General features: G+C 46.5%; 7 non-coding genes across 7 annotated transcripts; all 7 read left to right on the top strand.

The window, feature by feature from the left end:
* Positions 1-5,478: 5,478 nt before the first annotated feature.
* Positions 5,479-5,551, top strand: trnav-cac (transfer RNA valine (anticodon CAC)). Its single transcript has one exon. It is a non-coding gene; the product is annotated as a tRNA-Val (tRNA).
* Positions 5,552-8,609: 3,058 nt separating this feature from the next.
* trnav-cac (transfer RNA valine (anticodon CAC)) lies at positions 8,610-8,682 on the top strand. Its single transcript has one exon. It is a non-coding gene; the product is annotated as a tRNA-Val (tRNA).
* Positions 8,683-11,740: 3,058 nt separating this feature from the next.
* On the top strand, positions 11,741-11,813 carry trnav-cac (transfer RNA valine (anticodon CAC)). Its single transcript has one exon. It is a non-coding gene; the product is annotated as a tRNA-Val (tRNA).
* A 3,058-nt stretch (positions 11,814-14,871) lies between these two features.
* trnav-cac (transfer RNA valine (anticodon CAC)) lies at positions 14,872-14,944 on the top strand. The gene has a single exon. It is a non-coding gene; the product is annotated as a tRNA-Val (tRNA).
* Positions 14,945-18,002: 3,058 nt separating this feature from the next.
* On the top strand, positions 18,003-18,075 carry trnav-cac (transfer RNA valine (anticodon CAC)). Its single transcript has one exon. It is a non-coding gene; the product is annotated as a tRNA-Val (tRNA).
* A 3,057-nt stretch (positions 18,076-21,132) lies between these two features.
* On the top strand, positions 21,133-21,205 carry trnav-cac (transfer RNA valine (anticodon CAC)). Its single transcript has one exon. It is a non-coding gene; the product is annotated as a tRNA-Val (tRNA).
* Positions 21,206-24,263: 3,058 nt separating this feature from the next.
* On the top strand, positions 24,264-24,336 carry trnav-cac (transfer RNA valine (anticodon CAC)). Its single transcript has one exon. It is a non-coding gene; the product is annotated as a tRNA-Val (tRNA).
* Positions 24,337-26,560: the final 2,224 nt, after the last annotated feature.

Raw genomic sequence — 26,560 nt, 5'->3', positions numbered from 1 at the left:
GGAGAAACTCCTTCTTTGTGACTCACTCAGCAACCAGACACGTGAAGGTGACTCAGAGGCGTGAGAGCTCTTCACATCGAGAACAAAAAGCAATCAAGGGCAGTTAGCACCTCTTCCGGAGTGGGGGTGGGGTGAGGTAATTACCTTTTGACTTTGTTACTATGTTGAGAAACTGCCTTTTAGATTGTAGTGAACAGAAACTGCATTTCTAATAAGCACCATGGAATTGAGCAAAATTTATTGAGTCGCTTCTCGTCGATTCCCACACAGGTTTCCAACTCAGTTGGTATCCATGTGGCTGATGTCCAGGAGTGAACATCTCTGCAGCAAATTGCACGGTTAGGGTAAAAGGCAAGGAAAGTGGCATCTAGAACTGGCTCCGAGGTCAGAGCATCCTCACAATGTAATCTGTCGTTCTCGAATAGGAATGCGACCTCCGGTTTTAGGGTGGAGTACATTGTTTGGGACTCTTTTTCTGCAAAACAGGCACAGTGACTGAAATTACGCTGCACGGTATGATGTGGAACACGGCTTTGTGCATTTTCCCTGTAGTCCGGTGTGCTTCATGTTCCGTGTAAACGTGAAACTTGCCCTGTTTCAAGCAATGGGTGAAATCATTTAGCAAAGCAAGAATCGAAATTGCAGTAATGTCAAGCAGCTCGTGGTTATTTGACCAAATCATAACCGAACATATATTCTCACAGATACATTTGGAGCTGAAAGGAGTCTGAGAAGATAGACTCAGCTTACCATTGAGTTTTGTCTGGATTGATGGGCTCTCATTATCTGCTGCGAAATTGATATTGTAGACGGGCACATCCCAGCAGCTGTGCGAGTCGGAGAGGGATCATGGAACCATTTTCATGTGACTTGGCATCTGTTGTTATGCAGGAGAGCACAGTTGGAAACGCAAGAAAATGGTGCGCGCGGCCGGCTGGTAGTGTGGCCGAGCGGTCTAAGGCGCTGGATCCAGGTTCCAGTCTCGAAAGGGGCGTGGGTTCGGATCCCACCACTGCCATTTCTGCAGATCAACTCCAACGCTGCAGCTTGTTAAAATGCTGTTTCTGTCCCCACTGTATTGATGTTGAAAACAAAAGTAAAATGGCTTTGCTTCCCGGGGAATTAACTGTGGTGTGGGATAGTGCCGAATATTTCAAAGTGTCTCTGTCTGTCATGATCGTGTTCGCCTCCCGCGCAGAAAATCGCAAGCAGCTGTGCTGTTCCAGGCAAGTTGAGCTTGTACTGGAACCGAATGGAGACCGGTATTTCATCGCTGTTGTGAAACAAAGTCCTGGGGTGACTCGACTCGTCGTTATTTGGTTTTTCGGCCAATGGGAAAATCGTTCCAACGAATTTCGATGTGATATGTTGTTGAATTTCTCCCATTTGTGAGATTACTTTATAAATCATGCCCTCGGACTGTCTCACATTTAGCATTCATGCATCTCTGTGTCTGAAAATGCATTAGGTATGCCAGCTTTGTTTGTGTTCCGTGTTAAATGCTTTCTGTTTTGCGATTCGCTCAATACTTTACGAGTTAACAGCGTTTCTGAGGAAACTTCCAGCTGCAAAAGTCCTTAACTGAGGATCTGGGAAAATTTCACAGAGTATGGTCAGTCGGAGCAAAAGTAAGGAAGTCGTTCCTTTCTGCAGTGTTTCGCAATACTACCTTTCCCGTGAGCATCGAACACAGTAAAGGATTGTGCCACAGACTGCGACGGCAAGCTCCGCTAAAAAGTAATCCTTTAAAGCAGGTGTAAGCAACACAACGTTTTTGGGGGACACCGCGTGGAAACAGATCCTTCGGTGTATCTCGTCCATGCTCAGCACATAGCCAAATATAAACAAGTCCGTTTCCCCAGTATTTGGCCCCAAACCCTCTCAACCCATCCTATCCAGAAACTCATGCAATTTTCTGAGCCTCCTCCGCTTCCTCTGGTAGCTCATTCGATACACGCACAACATTCTGTGTGGGAAATGTGCCTCAGGTCCTTTGTCAATTTCAGCCCACTCACCTTAAACCTATGCTCTCGAGTTTTCAACTCACCCCAACTTGGGTAAAACACGTAAATACTCAGTTTCCAACCCTTCCATTAGATCATGTCGCAGTCGTTACGCTGCAGGGAAAGTCGTCCCAGCCTAGTCCACCTCGCCCTACGGTCCAAACATTGACCACATCCTTGTCTATGTTTTATCATCAATTTCACGTGTCTTTTTTTAAATGTTTTGAAGATGTCAATTACGCTGGACAACAACGAGCTATTGGAAACAGAAAGGTGAAACGAAGAATGGCTTCAACTTTCAGTGCTGGATGCCCCGGAGCTGCGGGACGGGCGGCTGCGGCTTGTTTCTGTAGTGTTGTGGTCATCACGTTCGCCTCACACGCGAAAGGTCCCCAGTTCGAAACTGGGCAGAAACTGCTTTGTTCTTCAACGGCAGCCTTTTACATGGGCAAGAACGGTGCTTTCTTGCTTGCTTTCCCATCTGCAAACCTGCCTTCGAAGTTGCTTGAACAAATCTGCTCGCGTAGTGAAATGTAATGCAATTCCATTTAATGACTGTGCAAAGAAATGTAAAGTTTTTATCCAAACTGGTTCTGATCATATGCAATTCTGTTTGAGAGTGTAGTTACCCCCTTCTGATTCTTCTACGAAAAGCAGTACCGCATTTGCATTCCTTGCGCAGGCGGCTCGGTTCAAAGACAGGGAAGAAGCTGATGCGCTGGTGTCACAGTGCACCACGGATTCCTGAACTTGTCTGTCTGTTAAATGTCCCCCAAAGGCGTCTCTGAAAGGCCTCGTTTGGAAGCTGTCTGTCGTTATTCAACGTACGAGAATTGGCACCAGAGGTCCTGAATCATGTTTTGGAGCAGTTCGCACTTGAGTGGCTCTTTCAATCAGCAACAGCAATGAAAGAAATTACACTCTCAGAGGAACCTCTGGACCTGTGATTTCATGGTGTCGCTCGTATTAAGGTGCGCCCCGAGACCTAAGTCACGTTGGAACTGAAACGGAGGAATCGACAGAGAGGTTACAGAATGACATCGCATCCATTTGGTATTCTTGAAATCACTGAGGAGCAGGAAAATGTAAACGGGGAAGTCGAGTGGGGAAGTCAGGCAGTTGCAGCTCTGGAGAAACTCCTTCTTTGTGACTCACTCAGCAACCAGACACGTGAAGGTGACTCAGAGGCGTGAGAGCTCTTCACATCGAGAACAAAAAGCAATCAAGGGCAGTTAGCACCTCTTCCGGAGTGGGGGTGGGGTGAGGTAATTACCTTTTGACTTTGTTACTATGTTGAGAAACTGCCTTTTAGATTGTAGTGAACAGAAACTGCATTTCTAATAAGCACCATGGAATTGAGCAAAATTTATTGAGTCGCTTCTCGTCGATTCCCACACAGGTTTCCAACTCAGTTGGTATCCATGTGGCTGATGTCCAGGAGTGAACATCTCTGCAGCAAATTGCACGGTTAGGGTAAAAGGCAAGGAAAGTGGCATCTAGAACTGGCTCCGAGGTCAGAGCATCCTCACAATGTAATCTGTCGTTCTCGAATAGGAATGCGACCTCCGGTTTTAGGGTGGAGTACATTGTTTGGGACTCTTTTTCTGCAAAACAGGCACAGTGACTGAAATTACGCTGCACGGTATGATGTGGAACACGGCTTTGTGCATTTTCCCTGTAGTCCGGTGTGCTTCATGTTCCGTGTAAACGTGAAACTTGCCCTGTTTCAAGCAATGGGTGAAATCATTTAGCAAAGCAAGAATCGAAATTGCAGTAATGTCAAGCAGCTCGTGGTTATTTGACCAAATCATAACCGAACATATATTCTCACAGATACATTTGGAGCTGAAAGGAGTCTGAGAAGATAGACTCAGCTTACCATTGAGTTTTGTCTGGATTGATGGGCTCTCATTATCTGCTGCGAAATTGATATTGTAGACGGGCACATCCCAGCAGCTGTGCGAGTCGGAGAGGGATCATGGAACCATTTTCATGTGACTTGGCAACTGTTGTTATGCAGGAGAGCACAGTTGGAAACGCAAGAAAATGGTGCGCGCGGCCGGCTGGTAGTGTGGCCGAGCGGTCTAAGGCGCTGGATCCAGGTTCCAGTCTCGAAAGGGGCGTGGGTTCGGATCCCACCACTGCCATTTCTGCAGATCAACTCCAACGCTGCAGCTTGTTAAAATGCTGTTTCTGTCCCCACTGTATTGATGTTGAAAACAAAAGTAAAATGGCTTTGCTTCCCGGGGAATTAACTGTGGTGTGGGATAGTGCCGAATATTTCAAAGTGTCTCTGTCTGTCATGATCGTGTTCGCCTCCCGCGCAGAAAATCGCAAGCAGCTGTGCTGTTCCAGGCAAGTTGAGCTTGTACTGGAACCGAATGGAGACCGGTATTTCATCGCTGTTGTGAAACAAAGTCCCTGGGTGACTCGACTCGTCGTTATTTGGTTTTTCGGCCAATGGGAAAATCGTTCCAACGAATTTCGATGTGATATGTTGTTGAATTTCTCCCATTTGTGAGATTACTTTATAAATCATGCCCTCGGACTGTCTCACATTTAGCATTCATGCATCTCTGTGTCTGAAAATGCATTAGGTATGCCAGCTTTGTTTGTGTTCCGTGTTAAATGCTTTCTGTTTTGCGATTCGCTCAATACTTTACGAGTTAACAGCGTTTCTGAGGAAACTTCCAGCTGCAAAAGTCCTTAACTGAGGATCTGGGAAAATTTCACAGAGTATGGTCAGTCGGAGCAAAAGTAAGGAAGTCGTTCCTTTCTGCAGTGTTTCGCAATACTACCTTTCCCGTGAGCATCGAACACAGTAAAGGATTGTGCCACAGACTGCGACGGCAAGCTCCGCTAAAAAGTAATCCTTTAAAGCAGGTGTAAGCAACACAACGTTTTTGGGGGACACCGCGTGGAAACAGATCCTTCGGTGTATCTCGTCCATGCTCAGCACATAGCCAAATATAAACAAGTCCGGTTCCCCAGTATTTGGCCCCAAACCCTCTCAACCCATCCTATCCAGAAACTCATGCAATTTTCTGAGTCTCCTCCGCTTCCTCTGGTAGCTCATTCGATACACGCACAACCTTCTGTGTGGGAAATGTGCCTCAGGTCCTTTGTCAATTTCAGCCCACTCACCTTAAACCTATGCTCTCGAGTTTTCAACTCACCCCAACTTGGGTAAAACACGTAAATACTCAGTTTCCAACCCTTCCATTAGATCATGTCGCAGTCGTTACGCTGCAGGGAAAGTCGTCCCAGCCTAGTCCACCTCGCCCTACGGTCCAAACATTGACCACATCCTTGTCTATGTTTTATCATCAATTTCACGTGTCTTTTTTTAAATGTTTTGAAGATGTCAATTACGCTGGACAACAACGAGCTATTGGAAACAGAAAGGTGAAACGAAGAATGGATTCAACTTTCAGTGCTGGATGCCCCTGAGCTGCCGGACGGGCGGCTGCGGCTTGTTTCTGTAGTGTAGTGGTCATCACGTTCGCCTCACACGCGAAAGGTCCCTAGTTCGAAACTGGGCAGAAACTGCTTTGTTCTTCAACGGCAGCCTTTTACATGGGCAAGAACGGTGCTTTCTTGCTTGCTTTCCCATCTGCAAACCTGCCTTCGAAGTTGCTTGAACAAATCTGCTCGCGTAGTGAAATGTAATGCAATTCCATTTAATGACTGTGCAAAGAATTGTAAAGTTTTTATCCAAACTGGTTCTGATCATATGCAATTCTGTTTGAGAGTGTAGTTACCCCCTTCTGATTCTTCTACGAAAAGCAGTACCGCATTTGCATTCCTTGCGCAGGCGGCTCGGTTCAAAGACAGGGAAGAAGCTGATGCGCTGGTGTCACAGTGCACCACGGATTCCTGAACTTGTCTGTCTGTTAAATGTCCCCCAAAGGCGTCTCTGAAAGGCCTCGTTTGGAAGCTGTCTGTCGTTATTCAACGTACGAGAATTGGCACCAGAGGTCCTGAATCATGTTTTGGAGCAGTTCGCACTTGAGTGGCTGTTTCAATCAGCAACAGCAATGAAAGACATTACACTCTCAGAGGAAACTCTGGACCTGTGCTTTCATGGTGTCGCTAGTATTAAGGTGCGCCAGAGACCTAAGCCACGTTGGAACTGAAACGGAGGAATCGACAGAGAGGTTACAGAATGACATCGCATCCATTTGGTATTCTTGAAATCACTGAGGAGCAGGAAAATGTAAACGGGGAAGTCGAGTGGGGAAGTCAGGCAGTTGCAGCTCTGGAGAAACTCCTTCTTTGTGACTCACTCAGCAACCAGACACGTGAAGGTGACTCAGAGGCGTGAGAGCTCTTCACATCGAGAACAAAAAGCAATCAAGGGCAGTTAGCACCTCTTCCGGAGTGGGGGTGGGGTGAGGTAATTACCTTTTGACTTTGTTACTATGTTGAGAAACTGCCTTTTAGATTGAAGTGAACAGAAACTGCATTTCTAATAAGCACCATGGAATTGAGCAAAATTTATTGAGTCGCTTCTCGTCGATTCCCACACAGGTTTCCGACTCAGTTGGTATCCATGTGGCTGATGTCCAGGAGTGAACATCTCTGCAGCAAATTGCACGGTTAGGGTAAAAGGCAAGGAAAGTGGCATCTAGAACTGGCTCCGAGGTCAGAGCATCCTCACAATGTAATCTGTCGTTCTCGAATAGGAATGCGACCTCCGGTTTTAGGGTGGAGTACATTGTTTGGGACTCTTTTTCTGCAAAACAGGCACAGTGACTGAAATTACGCTGCACGGTATGATGTGGAACACGGCTTTGTGCATTTTCCCTGTAGTCCGGTGTGCTTCATGTTCCGTGTAAACGTGAAACTTGCCCTGTTTCAAGCAATGGGTGAAATCATTTAGCAAAGCAAGAATCGAAATTGCAGTAATGTCAAGCAGCTCGTGGTTATTTGACCAAATCATAACCGAACATATATTCTCACAGATACATTTGGAGCTGAAAGGAGTCTGAGAAGATAGACTCAGCTTACCATTGAGTTTTGTCTGGATTGATGGGCTCTCATTATCTGCTGCGAAATTGATATTGTAGACGGGCACATCCCAGCAGCTGTGCGAGTCGGAGAGGGATCATGGAACCATTTTCATGTGACTTGGCATCTGTTGTTATGCAGGAGAGCACAGTTGGAAACGCAAGAAAATGGTGCGCGCGGCCGGCTGGTAGTGTGGCCGAGCGGTCTAAGGCGCTGGATCCAGGTTCCAGTCTCGAAAGGGGCGTGGGTTCGGATCCCACCACTGCCATTTCTGCAGATCAACTCCAACGCTGCAGCTTGTTAAAATGCTGTTTCTTTCCCCACTGTATTGATGTTGAAAACAAAAGTAAAATGGCTTTGCTTCCCGGGAAATTAACTGTGGTGTGGGATAGTGCCGAATATTTCAAAGTGTCTCTGTCTGCCATGATCGTGTTCGCCTCCCGCGCAGAAAATCGCAAGCAGCTGTGCTGTTCCAGGCAAGTTGAGCTTGTACTGGAACCGAATGGAGACCGGTATTTCATCGCTGTTGTGAAACAAAGTCCTGGGGTGACTCGACTCGTCGTTATTTGGTTTTTCGGCCAATGGGAAAATCGTTCCAACGAATTTCGATGTGATATGTTGTTGAATTTCTCCCATTTGTGAGATTACTTTATAAATCATGCCCTCGGACTGTCTCACATTTAGCATTCATGCATCTCTGTGTCTGAAAATGCATTAGGTATGCCAGCTTTGTTTGTGTTCCGTGTTAAATGCTTTCTGTTTTGCGATTCGCTCAATACTTTACGAGTTAACAGCGTTTCTGAGGAAACTTCCAGCTGCAAAAGTCCTTAACTGAGGATCTGGGAAAATTTCACAGAGTATGGTCAGTCGGAGCAAAAGTAAGGAAGTCGTTCCTTTCTGCAGTGTTTCGCAATACTACCTTTCCCGTGAGCATCGAACACAGTAAAGGATTGTGCCACAGACTGCGACGGCAAGCTCCGCTAAAAAGTAATCCTTTAAAGCAGGTGTAAGCAACACAACGTTTTTGGGGGACACCGCGTGGAAACAGATCCTTCGGTGTATCTCGTCCATGCTCAGCACATAGCCAAATATAAACAAGTCCGTTTCCCCAGTATTTGGCCCCAAACCCTCTCAACCCATCCTATCCAGAAACTCATGCAATTTTCTGAGCCTCCTCCGCTTCCTCTGGTAGCTCATTCGATACACGCACAACATTCTGTGTGGGAAATGTGCCTCAGGTCCTTTGTCAATTTCAGCCCACTCACCTTAAACCTATGCTCTCGAGTTTTCAACTCACCCCAACTTGGGTAAAACACGTAAATACTCAGTTTCCAACCCTTCCATTAGATCATGTCGCAGTCGTTACGCTGCAGGGAAAGTCGTCCCAGCCTAGTCCACCTCGCCCTACGGTCCAAACATTGACCACATCCTTGTCTATGTTTTATCATCAATTTCACGTGTCTTTTTTTTAATGTTTTGAAGATGTCAATTACGCTGGACAACAACGAGCTATTGGAAACAGAAAGGTGAAACGAAGAATGGCTTCAACTTTCAGTGCTGGATGCCCCTGAGCTGCCGGACGGGCGGCTGCGGCTTGTTTCTGTAGTGTAGTGGTCATCACGTTCGCCTCACACGCGAAAGGTCCCCAGTTCGAAACTGGGCAGAAACTGCTTTGTTCTTCAACGGCAGCCTTTTACATGGGCAAGAACGGTGCTTTCTTGCTTGCTTTCCCATCTGCAAACCTGCCTTCGAAGTTGCTTGAACAAATCTGCTCGCGTAGTGAAATGTAATGCAATTCCATTTAATGACTGTGCAAAGAATTGTAAAGTTTTTATCCAAACTGGTTCTGATCATATGCAATTCTGTTTGAGAGTGTAGTTACCCCCTTCTGATTCTTCTACGAAAAGCTGTACCGCATTTGCATTCCTTGCGCAGGCGGCTCGGTTCAAAGACAGGGAAGAAGCGGATGCGCTGGTGTCACAGTGCACCACGGATTCCTGAACTTGTCTGTCTGTTAAATGTCCCCCAAAGGCGTCTCTGAAAGGCCTCGTTTGGAAGCTGTCTGTCGTTATTCAACGTACGAGAATTGGCACCAGAGGTCCTGAATCATGTTTTGGAGCAGTTCGCACTTGAGTGGCTGTTTCAATCAGCAACAGCAATGAAAGACATTACACTCTCAGAGGAAACTCTGGACCTGTGCTTTCATGGTGTCGGTAGTATTAAGGTGCGCCAGAGACCTAAGCCACGTTGGAACTGAAACGGAGGAATCGACAGAGAGGTTACAGAATGACATCGCATCCATTTGGTATTCTTGAAATCACTGAGGAGCAGGAAAATGTAAACGGGGAAGTCGAGTGGGGAAGTCAGGCAGTTGCAGCTCTGGAGAAACTCCTTCTTTGTGACTCACTCAGCAACCAGACACGTGAAGGTGACTCAGAGGCGTGAGAGCTCTTCACATCGAGAACAAAAAGCAATCAAGGGCAGTTAGCACCTCTTCCGGAGTGGGGGTGGGGTGAGGTAATTACCTTTTGACTTTGTTACTATGTTGAGAAACTGCCTTTTAGATTGAAGTGAACAGAAACTGCATTTCTAATAAGCACCATGGAATTGAGCAAAATTTATTGAGTCGCTTCTCGTCGATTCCCACACAGGTTTCCAACTCAGTTGCTATCCATGTGGCTGATGTCCAGGAGTGAACATCTCTGCAGCAAATTGCACGGTTAGGGTAAAAGGCAAGGAAAGTGGCATCTAGAACTGGCTCCGAGGTCAGAGCATCCTCACAATGTAATCTGTCGTTCTCGAATAGGAATGCGACCTCCGGTTTTAGGGTGGGGAACATTGTTTGGGACTCTTTTTCTGCAAAACAGACACAGTGACTGAAATTACGCTGCACGGTATGATGTGGAACACGGCTTTGTGCATTTTCCCTGTAGTCCGGTGTGCTTCATGTTCCGTGTAAACGTGAAACTTGCCCTGTTTCAAGCAATGGGTGAAATCATTTAGCAAAGCAAGAATCGAAATTGCAGTAATGTCAAGCAGCTCGTGGTTATTTGACCAAATCATAACCGAACATATATTCTCACAGATACATTTGGAGCTGAAAGGAGTCTGAGAAGATAGACTCAGCTTACCATTGAGTTTTGTCTGGATTGATGGGCTCTCATTATCTGCTGCGAAATTGATATTGTAGACGGGCACATCCCAGCAGCTGTGCGAGTCGGAGAGGGATCATGGAACCATTTTCATGTGACTTGGCATCTGTTGTTATGCAGGAGAGCACAGTTGGAAACGCAAGAAAATGGTGCGCGCGGCCGGCTGGTAGTGTGGCCGAGCGGTCTAAGGCGCTGGATCCAGGTTCCAGTCTCGAAAGGGGCGTGGGTTCGGATCCCACCACTGCCATTTCTGCAGATCAACTCCAACGCTGCAGCTTGTTAAAATGCTGTTTCTGTCCCCACTGTATTGATGTTGAAAACAAAAGTAAAATGGCGTTGCTTCCCGGGGAATTAACTGTGGTGTGGGATAGTGCCGAATATTTCAAAGTGTCTCTGTCTGTCATGATCGTGTTCGCCTCCCGCGCAGAAAATCGCAAGCAGCTGTGCTGTTCCAGGCAAGTTGAGCTTGTACTGGAACCGAATGGAGACCGGTATTTCATCGCTGTTGTGAAACAAAGTCCCTGGGTGACTCGACTCGTCGTTATTTGGTTTTTCGGCCAATGGGAAAATCGTTCCAACGAATTTCGATGTGATATGTTGTTGAATTTCTCCCATTTGTGAGATTACTTTATAAATCATGCCCTCGGACTGTCTCACATTTAGCATTCATGCATCTCTGTGTCTGAAAATGCATTAGGTATGCCAGCTTTGTTTGTGTTCCGTGTTAAATGCTTTCTGTTTTGCGATTCGCTCAATACTTTACGAGTTAACAGCGTTTCTGAGGAAACTTCCAGCTGCAAAAGTCCTTAACTGAGGATCTGGGAAAATTTCACAGAGTATGGTCAGTCGGAGCAAAAGTAAGGAAGTCGTTCCTTTCTGCAGTGTTTCGCAATACTACCTTTCCCGTGAGCATCGAACACAGTAAAGGATTGTGCCACAGACTGCGACGGCAAGCTCCGCTAAAAAGTAATCCTTTAAAGCAGGTGTAAGCAACACAACGTTTTTGGGGGACACCGCGTGGAAACAGATCCTTCGGTGTATCTCGTCCATGCTCAGCACATAGCCAAATATAAACAAGTCCGGTTCCCCAGTATTTGGCCCCAAACCCTCTCAACCCATCCTATCCAGAAACTCATGCAATTTTCTGAGTCTCCTCCGCTTCCTCTGGTAGCTCATTCGATACACGCACAACCTTCTGTGTGGGAAATGTGCCTCAGGTCCTTTGTCAATTTCAGCCCACTCACCTTAAACCTATGCTCTCGAGTTTTCAACTCACCCCAACTTGGGTAAAACACGTAAATACTCAGTTTCCAACCCTTCCATTAGATCATGTCGCAGTCGTTACGCTGCAGGGAAAGTCGTCCCAGCCTAGTCCACCTCGCCCTACGGTCCAAACATTGACCACATCCTTGTCTATGTTTTATCATCAATTTCACGTGTCTTTTTTTTAATGTTTTGAAGATGTCATTTACGCTGGACAACAACGAGCTATTGGAAACAGAAAGGTGAAACGAAGAATGGCTTCAACTTTCAGTGCTGGATGCCCCTGAGCTGCCGGACGGGCGGCTGCGGCTTGTTTCTGTAGTGTAGTGGTCATCACGTTCGCCTCACACGCGAAAGGTCCCCAGTTCGAAACTGGGCAGAAACTGCTTTGTTCTTCAACGGCAGCCTTTTACATGGGCAAGAACGGTGCTTTCTTGCTTGCTTTCCCATCTGCAAACCTGCCTTCGAAGTTGCTTGAACAAATCTGCTCGCGTAGTGAAATGTAATGCAATTCCATTTAATGACTGTGCAAAGAATTGTAAAGTTTTTATCCAAACTGGTTCTGATCATATGCAATTCTGTTTGAGAGTGTAGTTACCCCCTTCTGATTCTTCTACGAAAAGCAGTACCGCATTTGCATTCCTTGCGCAGGCGGCTCGGTTCAAAGACAGGGAAGAAGCTGATGCGCTGGTGTCACAGTGCACCACGGATTCCTGAACTTGTCTGTCTGTTAAATGTCCCCCAAAGGCGTCTCTGAAAGGCCTCGTTTGGAAGCTGTCTGTCGTTATTCAACGTACGAGAATTGGCACCAGAGGTCCTGAATCATGTTTTGGAGCAGTTCGCACTTGAGTGGCTGTTTCAATCAGCAACAGCAATGAAAGACATTACACTCTCAGAGGAAACTCTGGACCTGTGCTTTCATGGTGTCGCTAGTATTAAGGTGCGCCAGAGACCTAAGCCACGTTGGAACTGAAACGGAGGAATCGACAGAGAGGTTACAGAATGACATCGCATCCATTTGGTATTCTTGAAATCACTGAGGAGCAGGAAAATGTAAACGGGGAAGTCGAGTGGGGAAGTCAGGCAGTTGCAGCTCTGGAGAAACTCCTTCTTTGTGACTCACTCAGCAACCAGACACGTGAAGGTGACTCAGAGGCGTGAGAGCTCTTCACATCGAGAACAAAAAGCAATCAAGGGCAGTTAGCACCTCTTCCGGAGTGGGGGTGGGGTGAGGTAATTACCTTTTGACTTTGTTACTATGTTGAGAAACTGCCTTTTAGATTGAAGTGAACAGAAACTGCATTTCTAATAAGCACCATGGAATTGAGCAAAATTTATTGAGTCGCTTCTCGTCGATTCCCACACAGGTTTCCGACTCAGTTGGTATCCATGTGGCTGATGTCCAGGAGTGAACATCTCTGCAGCAAATTGCACGGTTAGGGTAAAAGGCAAGGAAAGTGGCATCTAGAACTGGCTCCGAGGTCAGAGCATCCTCACAATGTAATCTGTCGTTCTCGAATAGGAATGCGACCTCCGGTTTTAGGGTGGAGTACATTGTTTGGGACTCTTTTTCTGCAAAACAGGCACAGTGACTGAAATTACGCTGCACGGTATGATGTGGAACACGGCTTTGTGCATTTTCCCTGTAGTCCGGTGTGCTTCATGTTCCGTGTAAACGTGAAACTTGCCCTGTTTCAAGCAATGGGTGAAATCATTTAGCAAAGCAAGAATCGAAATTGCAGTAATGTCAAGCAGCTCGTGGTTATTTGACCAAATCATAACCGAACATATATTCTCACAGATACATTTGGAGCTGAAAGGAGTCTGAGAAGATAGACTCAGCTTACCATTGAGTTTTGTCTGGATTGATGGGCTCTCATTATCTGCTGCGAAATTGATATTGTAGACGGGCACATCCCAGCAGCTGTGCGAGTCGGAGAGGGATCATGGAACCATTTTCATGTGACTTGGCATCTGTTGTTATGCAGGAGAGCACAGTTGGAAACGCAAGAAAATGGTGCGCGCGGCCGGCTGGTAGTGTGGCCGAGCGGTCTAAGGCGCTGGATCCAGGTTCCAGTCTCGAAAGGGGCGTGGGTTCGGATCCCACCACTGCCATTTCTGCAGATCAACTCCAACGCTGCAGCTTGTTAAAATGCTGTTTCTGTCCCCACTGTATTGATGTTGAAAACAAAAGTAAAATGGCTTTGCTTCCCGGGGAATTAACTGTGGTGTGGGATAGTGCCGAATATTTCAAAGTGTCTCTGTCTGTCATGATCGTGTTCGCCTCCCGCGCAGAAAATCGCAAGCAGCTGTGCTGTTCCAGGCAAGTTGAGCTTGTACTGGAACCGAATGGAGACCGGTATTTCATCGCTGTTGTGAAACAAAGTCCCTGGGTGACTCGACTCGTCGTTATTTGGTTTTTCGGCCAATGGGAAAATCGTTCCAACGAATTTCGATGTGATATATTGTTGAATTTCTCCCATTTGTGAGATTACTTTATAAATCATGCCCTCGGACTGTCTCACATTTAGCATTCATGCATCTCTGTGTCTGAAAATGCATTAGGTATGCCAGCTTTGTTTGTGTTCCGTGTTAAATGCTTTCTGTTTTGCGATTCGCTCAATACTTTACGAGTTAACAGCGTTTCTGAGGAAACTTCCAGCTGCAAAAGTCCTTAACTGAGGATCTGGGAAAATTTCACAGAGTATGGTCAGTCGGAGCAAAAGTAAGGAAGTCGTTCCTTTCTGCAGTGTTTCGCAATACTACCTTTCCCGTGAGCATCGAACACAGTAAAGGATTGTGCCACAGACTGCGACGGCAAGCTCCGCTAAAAAGTAATCCTTTAAAGCAGGTGTAAGCAACACAACGTTTTTGGGGGACACCGCGTGGAAACAGATCCTTCGGTGTATCTCGTCCATGCTCAGCACATAGCCAAATATAAACAAGTCCGGTTCCCCAGTATTTGGCCCCAAACCCTCTCAACCCATCCTATCCAGAAACTCATGCAATTTTCTGAGCCTCCTCCGCTTCCTCTGGTAGCTCATTCGATACACGCACAACCTTCTGTGTGGGAAATGTGCCTCAGGTCCTTTGTCAATTTCAGCCCACTCACCTTAAACCTATGCTCTCGAGTTTTCAACTCACCCCAACTTGGGTAAAACACGTAAATACTCAGTTTCCAACCCTTCCATTAGATCATGTCGCAGTCGTTACGCTGCAGGGAAAGTCGTCCCAGCCTAGTCCACCTCGCCCTACGGTCCAAACATTGACCACATCCTTGTCTATGTTTTATCATCAATTTCACGTGTCTTTTTTTAAATGTTTTGAAGATGTCAATTACGCTGGACAACAACGAGCTATTGGAAACAGAAAGGTGAAACGAAGAATGGCTTCAACTTTCAGTGCTGGATGCCCCTGAGCTGCCGGACGGGCGGCTGCGGCTTGTTTCTGTAGTGTAGTGGTCATCACGTTCGCCTCACACGCGAAAGGTCCCCAGTTCGAAACTGGGCAGAAACTGCTTTGTTCTTCAACGGCAGCCTTTTATATGGGCAAGAACGGTGCTTTCTTGCTTGCTTTCCCATCTGCAAACCTGCCTTCGAAGTTGCTTGAACAAATCTGCTCGCGTAGTGAAATGTAATGCAATTCCATTTAATGACTGTGCAAAGAATTGTAAAGTTTTTATCCAAACTGGTTCTGATCATATGCAATTCTGTTTGAGAGTGTAGTTACCCCCTTCTGATTCTTCTACGAAAAGCAGTACCGCATTTGCATTCCTTGCGCAGGCGGCTCGGTTCAAAGACAGGGAAGAAGCTGATGCGCTGGTGTCACAGTGCACCACGGATTCCTGAACTTGTCTGTCTGTTAAATGTCCCCCAAAGGCGTCTCTGAAAGGCCTCGTTTGGAAGCTGTCTGTCGTTATTCAACGTACGAGAATTGGCACCAGAGGTCCTGAATCATGTTTTGGAGCAGTTCGCACTTGAGTGGCTGTTTCAATCAGCAACAGCAATGAAAGACATTACACTCTCAGAGGAAACTCTGGACCTGTGCTTTCATGGTGTCGCTAGTATTAAGGTGCGCCAGAGACCTAAGCCACGTTGGAACTGAAACGGAGGAATCGACAGAGAGGTTACAGAATGACATCGCATCCATTTGGTATTCTTGAAATCACTGAGGAGCAGGAAAATGTAAACGGGGAAGTCGAGTGGGGAAGTCAGGCAGTTGCAGCTCTGGAGAAACTCCTTCTTTGTGACTCACTCAGCAACCAGACACGTGAAGGTGACTCAGAGGCGTGAGAGCTCTTCACATCGAGAACAAAAAGCAATCAAGGGCAGTTAGCACCTCTTCCGGAGTGGGGGTGGGGTGAGGTAATTACCTTTTGACTTTGTTACTATGTTGAGAAACTGCCTTTTAGATTGAAGTGAACAGAAACTGCATTTCTAATAAGCACCATGGAATTGAGCAAAATTTATTGAGTCGCTTCTCGTCGATTCCCACACAGGTTTCCGACTCAGTTGGTATCCATGTGGCTGATGTCCAGGAGTGAACATCTCTGCAGCAAATTGCACGGTTAGGGTAAAAGGCAAGGAAAGTGGCATCTAGAACTGGCTCCGAGGTCAGAGCATCCTCACAATGTAATCTGTCGTTCTCGAATAGGAATGCGACCTCCGGTTTTAGGGTGGAGTACATTGTTTGGGACTCTTTTTCTGCAAAACAGGCACAGTGACTGAAATTACGCTGCACGGTATGATGTGGAACACGGCTTTGTGCATTTTCCCTGTAGTCCGGTGTGCTTCATGTTCCGTGTAAACGTGAAACTTGCCCTGTTTCAAGCAATGGGTGAAATCATTTAGCAAAGCAAGAATCGAAATTGCAGTAATGTCAAGCAGCTCGTGGTTATTTGACCAAATCATAACCGAACATATATTCTCACAGATACATTTGGAGCTGAAAGGAGTCTGAGAAGATAGACTCAGCTTACCATTGAGTTTTGTCTGGATTGATGGGCTCTCATTATCTGCTGCGAAATTGATATTGTAGACGGGCACATCCCAGCAGCTGTGCGAGTCGGAGAGGGATCATGGAACCATTTTCATGTGACTTGGCATCTGTTGTTATGCAGGAGAGCACAGTTGGAAACGCAAGAAAATGGTGCGCGCGGCCGGCTGGTAGTGTGGCCGAGCGGTCTAAGGCGCTGGATCCAGGTTCCAGTCTCGAAAGGGGCGTGGGTTCGGATCCCACCACTGCCATTTCTGCAGATCAACTCCAACGCTGCAGCTTGTTAAAATGCTGTTTCTGTCCCCACTGTATTGATGTTGAAAACAAAAGTAAAATGGCTTTGCTTCCCGGGGAATTAACTGTGGTGTGGGATAGTGCCGAATATTTCAAAGTGTCTCTGTCTGTCATGATCGTGTTCGCCTCCCGCGCAGAAAATCGCAAGCAGCTGTGCTGTTCCAGGCAAGTTGAGCTTGTACTGGAACCGAATGGAGACCGGTATTTCATCGCTGTTGTGAAACAAAGTCCTGGGGTGACTCGACTCGTCGTTATTTGGTTTTTCGGCCAATGGGAAAATCGTTCCAACGAATTTCGATGTGATATATTGTTGAATTTCTCCCATTTGTGAGATTACTTTATAAATCATGCCCTCGGACTGTCTCACATTTAGCATTCATGCATCTCTGTGTCTGAAAATGCATTAGGTATGCCAGCTTTGTTTGTGTTCCGTGTTAAATGCTTTCTGTTTTGCGATTCGCTCAATACTTTACGAGTTAACAGCGTTTCTGAGGAAACTTCCAGCTGCAAAAGTCCTTAACTGAGGATCTGGGAAAATTTCACAGAGTATGGTCAGTCGGAGCAAAAGTAAGGAAGTCGTTCCTTTCTGCAGTGTTTCGCAATACTACCTTTCCCGTGAGCATCGAACACAGTAAAGGATTGTGCCACAGACTGCGACGGCAAGCTCCGCTAAAAAGTAATCCTTTAAAGCAGGTGTAAGCAACACAACGTTTTTGGGGGACACCGCGTGGAAACAGATCCTTCGGTGTATCTCGTCCATGCTCAGCACATAGCCAAATATAAACAAGTCCGGTTCCCCAGTATTTGGCCCCAAACCCTCTCAACCCATCCTATCCAGAAACTCATGCAATTTTCTGAGCCTCCTCCGCTTCCTCTGGTAGCTCATTCGATACACGCACAACCTTCTGTGTGGGAAATGTGCCTCAGGTCCTTTGTCAATTTCAGCCCACTCACCTTAAACCTATGCTCTCGAGTTTTCAACTCACCCCAACTTGGGTAAAACACGTAAATACTCAGTTTCCAACCCTTCCATTAGATCATGTCGCAGTCGTTACGCTGCAGGGAAAGTCGTCCCAGCCTAGTCCACCTCGCCCTACGGTCCAAACATTGACCACATCCTTGTCTATGTTTTATCATCAATTTCACGTGTCTTTTTTTAAATGTTTTGAAGATGTCAATTACGCTGGACAACAACGAGCTATTGGAAACAGAAAGGTGAAACGAAGAATGGCTTCAACTTTCAGTGCTGGATGCCCCTGAGCTGCCGGACGGGCGGCTGCGGCTTGTTTCTGTAGTGTAGTGGTCATCACGTTCGCCTCACACGCGAAAGGTCCCCAGTTCGAAACTGGGCAGAAACTGCTTTGTTCTTCAACGGCAGCCTTTTACATGGGCAAGAACGGTGCTTTCTTGCTTGCTTTCCCATCTGCAAACCTGCCTTCGAAGTTGCTTGAACAAATCTGCTCGCGTAGTGAAATGTAATGCAATTCCATTTAATGACTGTGCAAAGAATTGTAAAGTTTTTATCCAAACTGGTTCTGATCATATGCAATTCTGTTTGAGAGTGTAGTTACCCCCTTCTGATTCTTCTACGAAAAGCAGTACCGCATTTGCATTCCTTGCGCAGGCGGCTCGGTTCAAAGACAGGGAAGAAGCTGATGCGCTGGTGTCACAGTGCACCACGGATTCCTGAACTTGTCTGTCTGTTAAATGTCCCCCAAAGGCGTCTCTGAAAGGCCTCGTTTGGAAGCTGTCTGTCGTTATTCAACGTACGAGAATTGGCACCAGAGGTCCTGAATCATGTTTTGGAGCAGTTCGCACTTGAGTGGCTGTTTCAATCAGCAACAGCAATGAAAGACATTACACTCTCAGAGGAAACTCTGGACCTGTGCTTTCATGGTGTCGCTAGTATTAAGGTGCGCCAGAGACCTAAGCCACGTTGGAACTGAAACGGAGGAATCGACAGAGAGGTTACAGAATGACATCGCATCCATTTGGTATTCTTGAAATCACTGAGGAGCAGGAAAATGTAAACGGGGAAGTCGAGTGGGGAAGTCAGGCAGTTGCAGCTCTGGAGAAACTCCTTCTTTGTGACTCACTCAGCAACCAGACACGTGAAGGTGACTCAGAGGCGTGAGAGCTCTTCACATCGAGAACAAAAAGCAATCAAGGGCAGTTAGCACCTCTTCCGGAGTGGGGGTGGGGTGAGGTAATTACCTTTTGACTTTGTTACTATGTTGAGAAACTGCCTTTTAGATTGAAGTGAACAGAAACTGCATTTCTAATAAGCACCATGGAATTGAGCAAAATTTATTGAGTCGCTTCTCGTCGATTCCCACACAGGTTTCCGACTCAGTTGGTATCCATGTGGCTGATGTCCAGGAGTGAACATCTCTGCAGCAAATTGCACGGTTAGGGTAAAAGGCAAGGAAAGTGGCATCTAGAACTGGCTCCGAGGTCAGAGCATCCTCACAATGTAATCTGTCGTTCTCGAATAGGAATGCGACCTCCGGTTTTAGGGTGGAGTACATTGTTTGGGACTCTTTTTCTGCAAAACAGGCACAGTGACTGAAATTACGCTGCACGGTATGATGTGGAACACGGCTTTGTGCATTTTCCCTGTAGTCCGGTGTGCTTCATGTTCCGTGTAAACGTGAAACTTGCCCTGTTTCAAGCAATGGGTGAAATCATTTAGCAAAGCAAGAATCGAAATTGCAGTAATGTCAAGCAGCTCGTGGTTATTTGACCAAATCATAACCGAACATATATTCTCACAGATACATTTGGAGCTGAAAGGAGTCTGAGAAGATAGACTCAGCTTACCATTGAGTTTTGTCTGGATTGATGGGCTCTCATTATCTGCTGCGAAATTGATATTGTAGACGGGCACATCCCAGCAGCTGTGCGAGTCGGAGAGGGATCATGGAACCATTTTCATGTGACTTGGCATCTGTTGTTATGCAGGAGAGCACAGTTGGAAACGCAAGAAAATGGTGCGCGCGGCCGGCTGGTAGTGTGGCCGAGCGGTCTAAGGCGCTGGATCCAGGTTCCAGTCTCGAAAGGGGCGTGGGTTCGGATCCCACCACTGCCATTTCTGCAGATCAACTCCAACGCTGCAGCTTGTTAAAATGCTGTTTCTGTCCCCACTGTATTGATGTTGAAAACAAAAGTAAAATGGCTTTGCTTCCCGGGGAATTAACTGTGGTGTGGGATAGTGCCGAATATTTCAAAGTGTCTCTGTCTGTCATGATCGTGTTCGCCTCCCGCGCAGAAAATCGCAAGCAGCTGTGCTGTTCCAGGCAAGTTGAGCTTGTACTGGAACCGAATGGAGACCGGTATTTCATCGCTGTTGTGAAACAAAGTCCCTGGGTGACTCGACTCGTCGTTATTTGGTTTTTCGGCCAATGGGAAAATCGTTCCAACGAATTTCGATGTGATATGTTGTTGAATTTCTCCCATTTGTGAGATTACTAATAAATCATGCCCTCGGACTGTCTCACATTTAGCATTCATGCATCTCTGTGTCTGAAAATGCATTAGGTATGCCAGCTTTGTTTGTGTTCCGTGTTAAATGCTTTCTGTTTTGCGATTCGCTCAATACTTTACGAGTTAACAGCGTTTCTGAGGAAACTTCCAGCTGCAAAAGTCCTTAACTGAGGATCTGGGAAAATTTCACAGAGTATGGTCAGTCGGAGCAAAAGTAAGGAAGTCGTTCCTTTCTGCAGTGTTTCGCAATACTACCTTTCCCGTGAGCATCGAACACAGTAAAGGATTGTGCCACAGACTGCGACGGCAAGCTCCGCTAAAAAGTAATCCTTTAAAGCAGGTGTAAGCAACACAACGTTTTTGGGGGACACCGCGTGGAAACAGATCCTTCGGTGTATCTCGTCCATGCTCAGCACATAGCCAAATATAAACAAGTCCGGTTCCCCAGTATTTGGCCCCAAACCCTCTCAACCCATCCTATCCAGAAACTCATGCAATTTTCTGAGCCTCCTCCGCTTCCTCTGGTAGCTCATTCGATACACGCACAACCTTCTGTGTGGGAAATGTGCCTCAGGTCCTTTGTCAATTTCAGCCCACTCACCTTAAACCTATGCTCTCGAGTTTTCAACTCACCCCAACTTGGGTAAAACACGTAAATACTCAGTTTCCAACCCTTCCATTAGATCATGTCGCAGTCGTTACGCTGCAGGGAAAGTCGTCCCAGCCTAGTCCACCTCGCCCTACGGTCCAAACATTGACCACATCCTTGTCTATGTTTTATCATCAATTTCACGTGTCTTTTTTTAAATGTTTTGAAGATGTCAATTACGCTGGACAACAACGAGCTATTGGAAACAGAAAGGTGAAACGAAGAATGGCTTCAACTTTCAGTGCTGGATGCCCCTGAGCTGCCGGACGGGCGGCTGCGGCTTGTTTCTGTAGTGTAGTGGTCATCACGTTCGCCTCACACGCGAAAGGTCCCCAGTTCGAAACTGGGCAGAAACTGCTTTGTTCTTCAACGGCAGCCTTTTACATGGGCAAGAACGGTGCTTTCTTGCTTGCTTTCCCATCTGCAAACCTGCCTTCGAAGTTGCTTGAACAAATCTGCTCGCGTAGTGAAATGTAATGCAATTCCATTTAATGACTGTGCAAAGAATTGTAAAGTTTTTATCCAAACTGGTTCTGATCATATGCAATTCTGTTTGAGAGTGTAGTTACCCCCTTCTGATTCTTCTACGAAAAGCAGTACCGCATTTGCATTCCTTGCGCAGGCGGCTCGGTTCAAAGACAGGGAAGAAGCTGATGCGCTGGTGTCACAGTGCACCACGGATTCCTGAACTTGTCTGTCTGTTAAATGTCCCCCAAAGGCGTCTCTGAAAGGCCTCGTTTGGAAGCTGTCTGTCGTTATTCAACGTACGAGAATTGGCACCAGAGGTCCTGAATCATGTTTTGGAGCAGTTCGCACTTGAGTGGCTGTTTCAATCAGCAACAGCAATGAAAGACATTACACTCTCAGAGGAAACTCTGGACCTGTGCTTTCATGGTGTCGCTAGTATTAAGGTGCGCCAGAGACCTAAGCCACGTTGGAACTGAAACGGAGGAATCGACAGAGAGGTTACAGAATGACATCGCATCCATTTGGTATTCTTGAAATCACTGAGGAGCAGGAAAATGTAAACGGGGAAGTCGAGTGGGGAAGTCAGGCAGTTGCAGCTCTGGAGAAACTCCTTCTTTGTGACTCACTCAGCAACCAGACACGTGAAGGTGACTCAGAGGCGTGAGAGCTCTTCACATCGAGAACAAAAAGCAATCAAGGGCAGTTAGCACCTCTTCCGGAGTGGGGGTGGGGTGAGGTAATTACCTTTTGACTTTGTTACTATGTTGAGAAACTGCCTTTTAGATTGAAGTGAACAGAAACTGCATTTCTAATAAGCACCATGGAATTGAGCAAAATTTATTGAGTCGCTTCTCGTCGATTCCCACACAGGTTTCCGACTCAGTTGGTATCCATGTGGCTGATGTCCAGGAGTGAACATCTCTGCAGCAAATTGCACGGTTAGGGTAAAAGGCAAGGAAAGTGGCATCTAGAACTGGCTCCGAGGTCAGAGCATCCTCACAATGTAATCTGTCGTTCTCGAATAGGAATGCGACCTCCGGTTTTAGGGTGGAGTACATTGTTTGGGACTCTTTTTCTGCAAAACAGGCACAGTGACTGAAATTACGCTGCACGGTATGATGTGGAACACGGCTTTGTGCATTTTCCCTGTAGTCCGGTGTGCTTCATGTTCCGTGTAAACGTGAAACTTGCCCTGTTTCAAGCAATGGGTGAAATCATTTAGCAAAGCAAGAATCGAAATTGCAGTAATGTCAAGCAGCTCGTGGTTATTTGACCAAATCATAACCGAACATATATTCTCACAGATACATTTGGAGCTGAAAGGAGTCTGAGAAGATAGACTCAGCTTACCATTGAGTTTTGTCTGGATTGATGGGCTCTCATTATCTGCTGCGAAATTGATATTGTAGACGGGCACATCCCAGCAGCTGTGCGAGTCGGAGAGGGATCATGGAACCATTTTCATGTGACTTGGCATCTGTTGTTATGCAGGAGAGCACAGTTGGAAACGCAAGAAAATGGTGCGCGCGGCCGGCTGGTAGTGTGGCCGAGCGGTCTAAGGCGCTGGATCCAGGTTCCAGTCTCGAAAGGGGCGTGGGTTCGGATCCCACCACTGCCATTTCTGCAGATCAACTCCAACGCTGCAGCTTGTTAAAATGCTGTTTCTGTCCCCACTGTATTGATGTTGAAAACAAAAGTAAAATGGCTTTGCTTCCCGGGGAATTAACTGTGGTGTGGGATGGTGCCGAATATTTCAAAGTGTCTCTGTCTGTCATGATCGTGTTCGCCTCCCGCGCAGAAAATCGCAAGCAGCTGTGCTGTTCCAGGCAAGTTGAGCTTGTACTGGAACCGAATGGAGACCGGTATTTCATCGCTGTTGTGAAACAAAGTCCTGGGGTGACTCGACTCGTCGTTATTTGGTTTTTCGGCCAATGGGAAAATCGTTCCAACGAATTTCGATGTGATATGTTGTTGAATTTCTCCCATTTGTGAGATTACTTTATAAATCATGCCCTCGGACTGTCTCACATTTAGCATTCATGCATCTCTGTGTCTGAAAATGCATTAGGTATGCCAGCTTTGTTTGTGTTCCGTGTTAAATGCTTTCTGTTTTGCGATTCGCTCAATACTTTACGAGTTAACAGCGTTTCTGAGGAAACTTCCAGCTGCAAAAGTCCTTAACTGAGGATCTGGGAAAATTTCACAGAGTATGGTCAGTCGGAGCAAAAGTAAGGAAGTCGTTCCTTTCTGCAGTGTTTCGCAATACTACCTTTCCCGTGAGCATCGAACACAGTAAAGGATTGTGCCACAGACTGCGACGGCAAGCTCCGCTAAAAAGTAATCCTTTAAAGCAGGTGTAAGCAAGACAACGTTTTTGGGGGACACCGCGTGGAAACAGATCCTTCGGTGTATCTCGTCCATGCTCAGCACATAGCCAAATATAAACAAGTCCGTTTCCCCAGTATTTGGCCCCAAACCCTCTCAACCCATCCTATCCAGAAACTCATGCAATTTTCTGAGCCTCCTCCGCTTCCTCTGGTAGCTCATTCGATACACGCACAACATTCTGTGTGGGAAATGTGCCTCAGGTCCTTTGTCAATTTCAGCCCACTCACCTTAAACCTATGCTCTCGAGTTTTCAACTCACCCCAACTTGGGTAAAACACGTAAATACTCAGTTTCCAACCCTTCCATTAGATCATGTCGCAGTCGTTACGCTGCAGGGAAAGTCGTCCCAGCCTAGTCCACCTCGCCCTACGGTCCAAACATTGACCACATCCTTGTCTATGTTTTATCATCAATTTCACGTGTCTTTTTTTAAATGTTTTGAAGATGTCAATTACGCTGGACAACAACGAGCTATTGGAAACAGAAAGGTGAAACGAAGAATGGCTTCAACTTTCAGTGCTGGATGCCCCTGAGCTGCCGGACGGGCGGCTGCGGCTTGTTTCTGTAGTGTAGTGGTCATCACGTTCGCCTCACACGCGAAAGGTCCCCAGTTCGAAACTGGGCAGAAACTGCTTTGTTCTTCAACGGCAGCCTTTTACATGGGCAAGAACGGTGCTTTCTTGCTTGCTTTCCCATCTGCAAACCTGCCTTCGAAGTTGCTTGAACAAATCTGCTCGCGTAGTGAAATGTAATGCAATTCCATTTAATGACTGTGCAAAGAATTGTAAAGTTTTTATCCAAACTGGTTCTGATCATATGCAATTCTGTTTGAGAGTGTAGTTACCCCCTTCTGATTTTTCTACGAAAAGCAGTACCGCATTTGCATTCCTTGCGCAGGCGGCTCGGTTCAAAGACAGGGAAGAAGCTGATGCGCTGGTGTCACAGTGCACCACGGATTCCTGAACTTGTCTGTCTGTTAAATGTCCCCCAAAGGCGTCTCTGAAAGGCCTCGTTTGGAAGCTGTCTGTCGTTATTCAACGTACGAGAATTGGCACCAGAGGTCCTGAATCATGTTTTGGAGCAGTTCGCACTTGAGTGGCTGTTTCAATCAGCAACAGCAATGAAAGACATTACACTCTCAGAGGAACCTCTGGACCTGTGCTTTCATGGTGTCGCTAGTATTAAGGTGCGCCAGAGACCTAAGCCACGTTGGAACTGAAACGGAGGAATCGACAGAGAGGTTACAGAATGACATCGCATCCATTTGGTATTCTTGAAATCACTGAGGAGCAGGAAAATGTAAACGGGGAAGTCGAGTGGGGAAGTCAGGCAGTTGCAGCTCTGGAGAAACTCCTTCTTTGTGACTCACTCAGCAACCAGACACGTGAAGGTGACTCAGAGGCGTGAGAGCTCTTCACATCGAGAACAAAAAGCAATCAAGGGCAGTTAGCACCTCTTCCGGAGTGGGGGTGGGGTGAGGTAATTACCTTTTGACTTTGTTACTATGTTGAGAAACTGCCTTTTAGATTGAAGTGAACAGAAACTGCATTTCTAATAAGCACCATGGAATTGAGCAAAATTTATTGAGTCGCTTCTCGTCGATTCCCACACAGGTTTCCGACTCAGTTGGTATCCATGTGGCTGATGTCCAGGAGTGAACATCTCTGCAGCAAATTGCACGGTTAGGGTAAAAGGCAAGGAAAGTGGCATCTAGAACTGGCTCCGAGGTCAGAGCATCCTCACAATGTAATCTGTCGTTCTCGAATAGGAATGCGACCTCCGGTTTTAGGGTGGAGTACATTGTTTGGGACTCTTTTTCTGCAAAACAGGCACAGTGACTGAAATTACGCTGCACGGTATGATGTGGAACACGGCTTTGTGCATTTTCCCTGTAGTCCGGTGTGCTTCATGTTCCGTGTAAACGTGAAACTTGCCCTGTTTCAAGCAATGGGTGAAATCATTTAGCAAAGCAAGAATCGAAATTGCAGTAATGTCAAGCAGCTCGTGGTTATTTGACCAAATCATAACCGAACATATATTCTCACAGATACATTTGGAGCTGAAAGGAGTCTGAGAAGATAGACTCAGCTTACCATTGAGTTTTGTCTGGATTGATGGGCTCTCATTATCTGCTGCGAAATTGATATTGTAGACGGGCACATCCCAGCAGCTGTGCGAGTCGGAGAGGGATCATGGAACCATTTTCATGTGACTTGGCATCTGTTGTTATGCAGGAGAGCACAGTTGGAAACGCAAGAAAATGGTGCGCGCGGCCGGCTGGTAGTGTGGCCGAGCGGTCTAAGGCGCTGGATCCAGGTTCCAGTCTCGAAAGGGGCGTGGGTTCGGATCCCACCACTGCCATTTCTGCAGATCAACTCCAACGCTGCAGCTTGTTAAAATGCTGTTTCTGTCCCCACTGTATTGATGTTGAAAACAAAAGTAAAATGGCTTTGCTTCCCGGGGAATTAACTGTGGTGTGGGATAGTGCCGAATATTTCAAAGTGTCTCTGTCTGTCATGATCGTGTTCGCCTCCCGCGCAGAAAATCGCAAGCAGCTGTGCTGTTCCAGGCAAGTTGAGCTTGTACTGGAACCGAATGGAGACCGGTATTTCATCGCTGTTGTGAAACAAAGTCCCTGGGTGACTCGACTCGTCGTTATTTGGTTTTTCGGCCAATGGGAAAATCGTTCCAACGAATTTCGATGTGATATGTTGTTGAATTTCTCCCATTTGTGAGATTACTTTATAAATCATGCCCTCGGACTGTCTCACATTTAGCATTCATGCATCTCTGTGTCTGAAAATGCATTAGGTATGCCAGCTTTGTTTGTGTTCCGTGTTAAATGCTTTCTGTTT

The sequence above is a fragment of the Chiloscyllium punctatum genome, chromosome 21, assembly GCF_047496795.1.
Source record: "Chiloscyllium punctatum isolate Juve2018m chromosome 21, sChiPun1.3, whole genome shotgun sequence".
NCBI lineage: Eukaryota > Metazoa > Chordata > Chondrichthyes > Orectolobiformes > Hemiscylliidae > Chiloscyllium > Chiloscyllium punctatum.
This window is presented reverse-complemented; position numbering and strand designations above follow the sequence as displayed.